This window comes from Betta splendens, chromosome 7 (genome assembly GCF_900634795.4).
Source record: "Betta splendens chromosome 7, fBetSpl5.4, whole genome shotgun sequence".
Lineage (NCBI taxonomy): Eukaryota > Metazoa > Chordata > Actinopteri > Anabantiformes > Osphronemidae > Betta > Betta splendens.
The window spans coordinates 8997620-9008957 of NC_040887.2; positions in this window are offsets into that span (position 1 = coordinate 8997620).

Here is an 11338-nt window from a genome sequence, read left to right on the forward strand (position 1 = left end):
CCCAACCTTTAAAAAGACTCGCGCCACCACAGCGTGAGTACACTCGATAAATCTGCGAGGCTCTGATTCAGGCGCCCGCACGCTGCCGCCCAGTGTCCTTGAAGGCAGCTGAGGCCATATCAGTTCAGGAAGTGAGATCACCGCGCTCGGCCGCCCGTCAACGAGCCGCCGATAGCGCCTTTAAACGCGCGGATGCCCGGTTATGTTCAATTCCAATATACCGAGTCAAATAGACGCAGATCAGTTCCAACCCATAGTCCGAGCTTGTCTTTTCGGTGGACAGCCTGCCGCGAGGACGGCCAACAATCCCATTGAGAAATTAGCAGGGCCCCCTGTGCTTTCTGCTCATTTAATGAATAATTCAGCCGTCGGGGCGAGAGCAGGACGAGGAGACCTTGTCAGTGGCGACTGACTCAGCACTACGTGGCCTGAGGGTGACACTCGAAACCCGGGCACCGCATCCGGTTCCCTCCGTAACAGGTTGTGGTTCCGCGGCATGTTTCCTGTGCTGCTGAGGACGCGGTCACGGTCCAGATCTGCTCATTTCATTCATTAGCTTTTACTGTGAAATCTGTGCAGTGGTACAGTTAAAACCCCTTGGAGAACATGGACATATGGATATCAAGTATCTAGGTTTTTGCATGGACAGAAGGGAAGTGTTTTTATAGTTTTACTATCTTAACCTGAACCTTGTAAAGTGCCTTGAGATGACTTTTGTTGTGAATTGTGTCAAATAACTGGAACTAATTTGAATACATACACCCTCTGCCAACACATCTCTATAAATCCTACACTGCACTTTACGAAAGCATCCCCAAATTGGCAAATCCTAAATGTATGTCTTTTTAAGGAATGAAATAAAATAAAACACCATATCAGACTATGATGAATTTCCATTATTCCATCCATCTATTATGTATAGCATCCATATCCAGTACAGAGTCGCAGGAGGCTGGAGCGCGGCCCAGATCACGCCGGGTGAGCAGCAGAACACAGTAAATACAGCAGACAAACAGTACTGGTAACCGTGACTTCTGCTCCTAGAAGGACAAACTGTATGTGGGCGGTGGCTTTAATTTGAAAGCCATTCGGGCGTCTTTCCTGGCGTCAAACATTAAGTTAGTGGTGTATCACAAGGATGAGATAATGGGCTGCACATGAGTGATGCTGCCGCCTAGTCAGCAATTCCCCACAGCACCAGCAAAGCTCGGGTTTTAGCCGCGCTGTCAGTGTGTGAACGAGACACTGGTTTAATTTAGACGCACATGAATGCCTCAGCTGCGTTTTGATTTTGACTTTTTATAGCTGCCACGACAATCACTATGAGCCTGAAGAGTCATCAGCAAAAAAAACCCCAACATTACTGTCAATCTCCTGATAAAAGCGCGGCAGCAATTATTAGCGATGTAGAGAGAAAGATTAAGTGACAACAGCTCGCTCCCAGACATGAAACGGCCTTTTATTGAGAATTCAAACAGGTGTCATACTGGTTTCTGAGCGGCAAAACAAATGACAGGCTACTGAGCCGTAAATAGCACAGCAGACGATGGGAGATTGGCCATATGTCGGCCGCGTGCGCCGGCGCCAGCCTCGCTGCCGTGGCCCGAGATTGGATTCTTCTGGGAACGTCCCAGTAAACGCTCCTCTGGGATGGAGACGGAGTCCAGTCCGCGCGCCCAGCGCCGGTCCGCTTGAACCGGGCGCTCGTCCCCTCGGAGGCTGGGATTTGCTGAAACGATAATTTGGCTGAGCGCCGCCTGTGTGACATTCAAAACGCTGCCGGAAACGGGTGAATCACAAATGTCACGTCCAGAGAGAAAGCCTGAATTGATCCAAAGTGTTGTTGAAGTGTTATATAATTCCCAAGCTCCTGTTAGTCTTATTCAACGTCCTCTACATTCACTGGCGAGAGGGAGCGGTGTGAGCGCACGGGTGGAATCTTCGAGGAGTGCGCAGCTCCATCTGGGCCAAAATAATTGGTCTGCTATTCATATTCAGCAGAGTAATAGCCTCTAGCTATTCATACAGTCACACATGAACTAGTTACATCGGGAACAATCAAAAGACGGGCTGACCCGGGTGACAGCGCTTCCGTGGGGGGGTTATGCAGACGACACGGGGAGGAGGCCTAACCTGGGTTGATGGGACGCATAAGAAGATAAATCCCTTTCTGATTGAATCTGTCAAACATTATCCACAGGCGCGCGCTCGGCAGCATTTAGCAGGAGATTTAGTTCCCGCCATGCAGAAACACAGCGGGCTCGTGATGGACTGGGATGCTGGGAAAGTCTTCCGTGACGATGAGGTGAACCCGCTGCTGTTGCTTCGCCGCACAATGCTAAAATGAAACGCGTGCAATGGGTCCGTGGCTTTAGCCGCTCGCGGTGGCCTGTTAGCACGTTAGCCTGAAGGAGCCGGCAGGTCTGAGTGCAGGGGCACATTCATTGTGTTTGTGCATGCGTTTCCTCTCCACCAGAGCAGTGGAGCCGCTGCAGAGCCCCCTGACGTAAACGTAAACGCACGCCGGGCTTTTTCCTGGGTAAAAACACCTATAATTACCCGTGTAATGGAAGAAATCACCTTTCATCATCTGATCATTCCTCAACAAGATAAATATGGTGGTCAAGGCATTTAGAGGCAAATGCTATCCTCTCGCTGGCGAGGCGCTGGAGTGGTGTATTTATCATGGTTTGAAGTGGTGTCTGAGTCTAACCAAAGTACTGATTATTCAGACTGAAGAGGAGCTGCCAGCCCATTACCTCCCAGAAAATAACAATGTGAACACCCGCCTCCCTGGCCTTTCCCGATGTAGTCTGTCAGAGCTTGTCAGCTGCAGCACCATTCATTCAATCTCAACAAGCGACTGCGCTCGCCCTGCACTATCTCTCCCCACGCTGCCTTGCAGTGCTTCCCAGTGTCTTGCAGGTTGCCCCCCCCAGCAAACAAACACACACACACACACACACACACACACACACACACACACACACACACACACACACACACACTCCACCTCATCAGCCCCACCCACCGCACCCCACCCCACCCGCCCACTTCCTCCCATTCTGCGAGCCTCCGCTGCTCCACCCCTCCACCCTACTTGGTCCTGATGAGCCATTGTGAGATTCAAGCAGATGGATGGGGAACAAAGGGGTGAGAGGGGGGCCCCCTCTGCCTGTCCCCCTTGTATCACTGCCAACCAGGCTCTGGGTAATCTTCTCAAGCTTTCACGGCAGAGCAATGAATAACCTCAGCCTCCTCTCTGAGACCCCGGCTTCGCCGCTGCCGCCCCCCCTCTTATCTCACTCTCTGCAGACTTGCCAGGGCCGGCTGCTCCCCGGATAGCATCTCTCACCCTCGCTTTCTACCCACTGTCTCTTCCCTCCACACCCAATCAGGTTTTTTTTGTTTCTAGGGGCGTGTTACAAGGCCCGGAGATTAATTGGGGCTGTGGCTGGATGACATCTGCTCCCAGCTTCATAAAAGTCTGGGTCCTGAGGTCTGCGGGGTTTATAATGAAGTATATATAAGTTAATTTTCCCATCAACACAGTGTTAATCAGAGCTCCTACAAAAGCTGTGTCCAGACTCGTGCGAGTGCAGCTCACAAAACGGTGGTAAATTGGATCGGCGGAAATCGCCGGTGAAGCAAAAAACACAAGTGCTGACGTGAACTGGGAATATTTTTAGTGGAATGGTGCAAATAAATAAACGTTTGCCTTGAAAACGAACCCCATAAAAAGACAAGTGACCTGCAGTGGAAGTTTGTGCTTCACTGATGCAACCCAGTAACAGTAACAGCAGCAAACGACGCCTTCCAGCCCCATCATCACCCAACAAGCATCATGTTGTAAATGTATGAGACGCAAACTCAAAAATACACTGTACATTGATTTAATACGATTATTTTAAAAACTTTAATAGTATAACCATAATATGGATGTGGCACTCAGAGGAGCATGTGCCTGTGGCTCTGCACCAGAAACAATTCACCTGCTCTACTTCCAGGAGCAGCTCAGCCTCTCCACAGCTTCCTTGCATGACCCTATTAAAATATTGAGCATGTACTTAAGTGCTATTTGACCAAGTGTCATTTAGGCTGAAGGACCCTCTGTGCACAAAGGCTGTCCTGAAGTGACTGGATCAGAGCTGGTGGGGAACCTCGGAGGAATACACAGGTATTGAATTATTTACTCTCTATAAAATATTTATGCCTTTGTCCCACAATCTGCGAACTACAACGATGAAGTAGGTCTGCAGTTACGGCACCAGGAGCCCAGTTAGTGAATCCCGCCTGTGTTACAGTACGTGTGCTGTGTTTTACTTGTGTGGAACAGGTGTGTGATCATAACTGAATCTGTGTATCAATTCATCAATGACGTGACTGAAAATCCATCAAACTATTTTTATATGCGATATTAAAATATTTAAAACATTTAGTGAACTTTACTAATAATGAGTTCCTCATGAAGTTTGTATCCTAGTTCAAAATTTTCAAAATAAAACATTTACTACATTTACCTGTGAACCCACACTCCTTTGAACCCTTTGTCTCTATTTTCCTCCACAAACTGTGATGACATCGTCTGATTAAATTATAGCTGTATTGACTTTTGGGAACCACTTGCCTAAATCTACAAGATTAGCCCATGATTAATGACGGACACTTAATCCTTTCCTCAAATTGAACTGTTCAATAAGACTGTGGCTGAGACATCCTGACGTTTACTTTGTCCTTTTTCAACACCTGCCACATCGTGTGCTTCTGCGCGGCTGCCGCACTGTCAAACAGCTTGTAAAGCCAAATAACCACATCGTGCATGTTTGTGTCCTTTGTGCGTTGTTAAATGCTAAATATAGCGTTAGGTGTACTGCTTTTATTCCGATGAAATGTTGACAGCCTACAAGTCTGTCAGGGGCCTTTACGTGACATGAAAGCGCGAGTGAGCTCCTGCAGCTGTTTCACAAAGCCTTTAGTGTTCAGCAAGAACCAAGTGAAGGTTATTATTATGATTATGGACCCAAATCACACCAGACTGAAATTACTGAGATGATTTTGGTGCTTTCAGTGAATTCTCTGTCAATGAGCAACAGTTCACAGACCTGAACCTGGAGCAGATCAACTAGTAATAACACAAACTCAGATCAGGACGTGTTGTGTGTTGATAAATTCTTTTTTGGTTGCACTCATTCTACATGATGAACTAGTCCAAACAAACCGAGGCGTGAACTCAGATCACATGACGGCGATGTTCAACGCGCGCACGGACCGCTTCGCTTTCCCGAACACGTCACAGGACGCTTGGACGCCGGCTTTGGACCGACCTGCTATTTTTGCGACCGTCTCCGAAGCCTGTCACAAACGTGTATGTTCAGGCGCCACGTTAAGAGCGGTGCCGCTGGAGGTTTATGAATATCTATGAAAGACACAGAAGCGTAGCCTTATTTAGAAAAAAAGCAACAAAAAAAACAGGCTTTGCTGGGAAATATCAGACATCATCATGTGACACGCGCTTCAAAGAGCGAGCTGTTGTTTATGCATAATTCCTTTGTAGTTCATATTCTCGTCAACCTACGTTCTGACGCTGACCTGTTCTATGGAGATGAGCACATTAACGCTGCTCACACTGCTGCCGTGCTACAGGCACACAGTTGTTACTAAGTAGCCTGTGGCGACTGTCATGTGCAGACAATGGGCGGGAGACAATAACTGTGCATCTAACACGCGGGGACTCTTCCACACTTGTAGCCACAGCGCGCGCCTGTATAATCGTATTCGCATAAGCTCGCGCGAGTCGCTCGTGGAATCGCAGATAAGCCTCCTTATGCCGCTCAGTTATTACTGCAAATGAGCACGTCTGAGAAATGTAACACCTTGCGCAGACTTATGCATTTTAATTTCGGTGGCATCTGTGACCAGTCCGTCAAGTCCCTAACCCCCTCGGGGGAACCCCAACCTATCTGCTGCAGACCCCCAAACCCAGGAGGAGGGGAGGGAGGGGGGGCAGGGACACATTTGATTGATGATGGTGTGAATTAAGCAGAAAGAGATGGAGAGAATCCTTTTATCAGCCCAGAAACACGAGTGGATTAAAATGTAGTTGTACAACCCCTCCGCATAATGCTGCAGCCCCGGCCGCGTATCACAGGGCGCCAGAAGCCAAGATGAGGGGCTCCTGTTATTACGCCCCCCCCCCACCCCCGCCGCGACGCGCCACAACTCTGCTGATGTCACGCGGCCCAAAGCGGAGCTGGACCGATTAGTCGATCAATTTATCTGAAAGTGTTCAGACAATTGTGTTATTGTTGGGGTCGTCCTACCGCCGAGAATGTCAAATATTCACCAGATCCAACCTTCACAAAGAAATGGACCCAGTCACGCATACAATGGTCTGATTGTGTCCACAACGTGAAAATTCGGTGACTTTCCTGTTCCGTGTCGTCATCGTGCAGCTGGAAGCCCTCGCTCGTCCTTCAACGGCATCATTGAGTCCTTCATGACCAGTGCAGAGGCCTTAATGTACCTGCAGCCCGTCTCGGTCGGCCGGTCGCCGGCTCCACAGCTGCTCCGCGGATGTTCGCCGCCGCTGCGTAATTTATTGCCCTCTTTGCAGGCGTCTTCCGCAGGTGAGAGTTCAGCTGTTTGTTTTAACACATCACCGGGAAAGGCCTCAGACCCAGGCGCCGCAGCCGCAGACCCCACATGTGACAAACGCAATTAGAGGGAAATATGCAATTACCGCGGTCCCAGCTCTCTCATGCGGCCAGACAAGGACAATTTGTCAGCGAGGCCCCAGCGGTGAGTCCTGAGCCCGGATAGGGACCTGCAGGTACCATTGTCCCTGCCTCATTCTCATGATCTGGCCTGTGGATTTGGATGCTCTGAAGCCCCTGGGAGGCCTGGCAGTGGAAGATGTATGGCCAGAGAAAAGATACAGGGTTCAATAATCATAACAAAGCCCCCGTCTTTGATGAATGTTACATGGGGGCCTTTCCTCTGGTGAAGCTCACGCTGAACAGCGAGTGGCTTAAGAAGCTAGGGTTTATTTTATGGATATTTATTCATGGCTGTGGATATGAAGTCATTGCATTAGAAATGCTTTTCTCTAATATAACGATCACATGATCATGCCTGACATGTTTGTGATTTAGAAATCAATTTTGCTAATAGCTTACGTACAGTTATAACCTGGGCTGGGCCCCTGTTTATTAGCTTGATAAGCTGTTGAGGTTTACAGTAGTCTTGTGTATTGTGCTTTATGTCGGCGAGCCGGCAGATGTTGCGCGCTGCTACATCCAATGTTATCATTTGTTTGGAGTTGTATGGCTCATTCCACAAAATAGTAATAATAATATCTGTGAAGCAAATAATTAAATGACATGGTACCGATTTATCCAACAATAGCAAAACTGCTATTCAACATTTGCCGTTTTACTTATTTCTATTCTCTTGTCGTGGTTTATGGGGTCCAAACTGAAGCTGGACAGGACTCGTGTGGAGAATGAACCTGTGCTGTTTCTGTGCTGACATAATTTACATCCAGTCAGACGGGCTATTATTACACAGCTGCTCACCTTGCCACTATTTTTCAAGGATTTTTGACATAAAGGACAAATTGCATGTAGGCCTATAATTAGCCAAACGACCTGTTTGACTTGACTACAGCAACCTTGAAGCCCAGAGAACCAGATTGGTCTGATCCAGTGTGGATGTGCTGATTAACCCTTTACGTCACCACTGCATCAGACGTCATCGGCTTTGTGTCGTTTCTCTCTCATTCTAGTGCTGCTCCTTCTCTACCTCTGTCCAGTGTGCTGTTGCTGATCCAACCCACCTGCCTGCTGATGCTGCTGCTCTCTCCTCTCGTCCGGGCCGGTCCAGGCAGATGGTCCTGTTTCTGCTTCTGTTGCAACACGTGTACCATAATTGCTGGGTCTAAAGCAGCCACAACACTTACAACTTACCACAACTTACACTGTCACTTAACATATTAAACAGCCAAAACCACAAATACATCAGTTACAGCTGAGCCTTCCTGGATTCGACCACGTGACGCTCGATTAATCACTTTGCTTATTACATCTCTCAAGAAACTCCCAGCTCGCACAGAAAATGATGTAAGTAGCTTCATATCTGCGCGACCACAGACTGGGACGCTTGTCTGAAGTGAAACACTGGCTGACAAGCGAAGTGCATGACCTGCTGCACGCCTTTGTCCCTCCCTTGAATGGACATGATAGATAGAACTGGAGCAATGGAGGCCAAGACTGTGACAATTTGAGCACTGACCTGGTTTTTACTGTAGTCATCATAAAACACAGAGGCAGCGTCCTGGGGACATGTAATAACATCAGGCCTTTGGTGTAATTCACTATCTCAGTGTGTGGCAATATAGCAAAAGCCATTACATTTGCCTGGTAATTTGCTGTCGCCCCGGCGAGGGATTCAGGTGACTGCGACCCCCGTTAATGGAGTTCCAGCGATAAGGACAGGTCTGTTTATTAGCCACATGCGGCCGAGCGTGGCAGGAACAGCTGAGCGCGGGCAGGTGCCGGGCCCTGCGAGGGCGCGGGCGCCGCTGGCAGGGCCCGGCGTTCATTTCATGCACGTTATCCTCACACTGGCTGGGTTGAAAAAGGAGGTCGCCGGGTGCACGGCAATATAACGGCTGAGTGATGAGGTTTCCTCCGAGTCACTCTGGTGTGCGCCACTCCTGGCAATTTGGTTTGTTTGTGGAAATCAATGAGTCATCTGCCGCTTTGTTGTTCGTCAGGCTGGAGGAGGGTCTCTCTAAATGAAACAGCTGCATTTATTTTTCTGTTTTCGGGAGCGACTCGCTGTAATATCCTTCACATGCCAAAATTCAGTCAACGCATTGGTAAGAAAGGTCATATTCAGATACTTACAGAGCCTTGAGGAGAAAATGAACTTCAAATTAAAATGTCTACTTGATGCATTAGGCTAATAGGGACGGATGGGGAAAGAGGGCTCTCATCCTTCAGCCCGAGGGGACAGACTTGGGGAGTTGTCATTACCAACTTAGCCCGTCAAGATGAGCCTGTTGGGAGGTGGATCCTCAGATTGTCTGCTGTTTTGACAGGTGTCTGTGCTGGTTAATTTATCAGGCAATTACCGGACAAACCCGAGCTTTCTTAACATTAAAAGTTGATTCACACTTTGCATTTTCCTTCCTTTCCTTTCTGTGGAAACACTTTCAGAAGCCCTTGAAGCACAACCTGGACAATGACTGGAGCGATTCAAGCAAGAATATAACACCTCCTGTTAAACCATTTCATATTCATATTCATATTGTGTTTGTGTTGAAGCTGCTGCTGTGGACAGCATCTTGCTACATAATTTTACACCTTCCGCCAGTCGATTAGCGCCACACAATAAATACATAATGTATCAATTATATACATCAACTCAATGACCTCAATTAATCAACTGTCTGTCAAAATGTCCAACATTTTTCTTTATACAGCTTCCTAATTAAAATTATTCTCAGAATAAAAAAAGAGTGCAACAGTCCCATAGATTTATTTCTATAATCACCCTAACGTTGTGAAAATGAATGCATTTTTTCAGTGGCCCAGACAGGCCCGTCTTATATAAAGTGTGACCCGGGAGCCAGGGCTTTCTGCAGCGTGACCATGTGCTTCCAGCAATAGTCATGCTTCTGCCAGCTGCATCATCTGTGCCTGCACAAAAGCGTGCCCTTTGAAAAGTGCCGGGCGCACACAAAAGCAGCCATGCGTGGCGCACATGCAGCCGCGCACGCTCGCATTGGTCCCGTTTCTCCCAGGACTCGGCGTCGCGTTAATACGGCCGACGGATTTCATAATCCGCGCGTTGATTCCGTCCCTCTCGCGGAAAATCGCCGCTTCGCTCCGGTGTGGATCTCGCGCAAGCACGCGGAGGCGAGATTAAAAACGATTGGAGGTGAAATCTGAATATGCAGTGGCAGATTGAAGGAGACGCAACAGAGCTCATCTGTCCTCTAGCAAAAGACTCACTGTGAGTCACACCAAGTGCACACATCACTGTAGAGACACTCAATTATGATTCAAATCTCCATAACGGGGCAATAAAGCCATTTGTCATGTGACCATCTGCAGTGCATTTCCTCTGATAATGCCTGAATGCTGTTAGCCCCTCCACACTGTGAAAGTCCACAGAGTGGAACGAGTGGATTTATTAGCGCCGGGATCACACTGTAATCACTGCAGGATCTGCGCTGTGCTGACAGATCCATTTCATTCTCCACGAATTCTGTGGCTCCGCGAGCCTGAGGAACAAAGATGTGCCCCGCGGCCGCCTTTGTTTTACTTCTTCTCCCCGGATTTAAAAACAATGTGTGAAGGGCACGAGCAACACCAGTTTAGTCCCAGCGCCGTAATTATCACCTGCTTCCGTCTCCCAGGGATGTTCACGGACAAGGGCCTCATAACAGGTGACAGAACGGCTGCCAGCCGCCCCCGCTTCCCCGCCCCCACCCCCCAGAATGGTGACTATTATAAACCAAAAACGTATGCTCTCAATATATATGCAAATGACGCTTGGTCCCAAGGTGAAGTTCGCGGAGCAGCGACGCCGCTTGCCTCTGTTTTGCTCATTTGCAAAAATGTTGCGAGTAACAAAGACCACAGGAAATTGAAAAATTGTTACTAAGTATTAGAAAAAGCAATCATTTTCCCCAGGCAGCCTAATCCCGTGGAAATTGATCTCACCTCCCTCCCTGACATGCGCCGGTAGGAAAAACACATGAGAGGGAAATGCTTGTCTCAGTGTTGCCTGCTGGAAAATTTGTTTGGTTGCAGGTTCCTTTTATTTTCATTAAACCACATCGCGCCGCTGTGTCACAACGCGCTTCAAACAGGTGTCGTGAATCCTCAAAAAAGGAATTTTGTAACTGGTGTGTAATTGTTTTGCACAGTCGCTGCTGCTGCTGCTGCTGCTGCACACAAGCAGTGAGTCACTGTCTGCTGGGCTGCTCCACGCATTCAAATCTCCCCATTGTTGTCTGATTTTAAACAGGCTGATATGATCTCACTAACGCATTTGCTCTTCCTTTGCACGGAGGTACAAATTGGAAGCGACAGTCTATTACCCACCGCTCTGACCTTCATGATGGAACATAATGTGCAAAGACCTACCGTGCCTTTATTTGAGAGCAGGAGGGCGAGGACACGGCGGTGATTAATTAACCCTATTAATTTAAACTAAGATTATCTGAACAATTATTCCTCCATAAATCAGAGTGCGCTGATGAGTATTGCAGTTAAGGTTTAATTAGTGCATTTAAAATGGTAAAAGTGAAAGTGGAGCCCACTGAAAC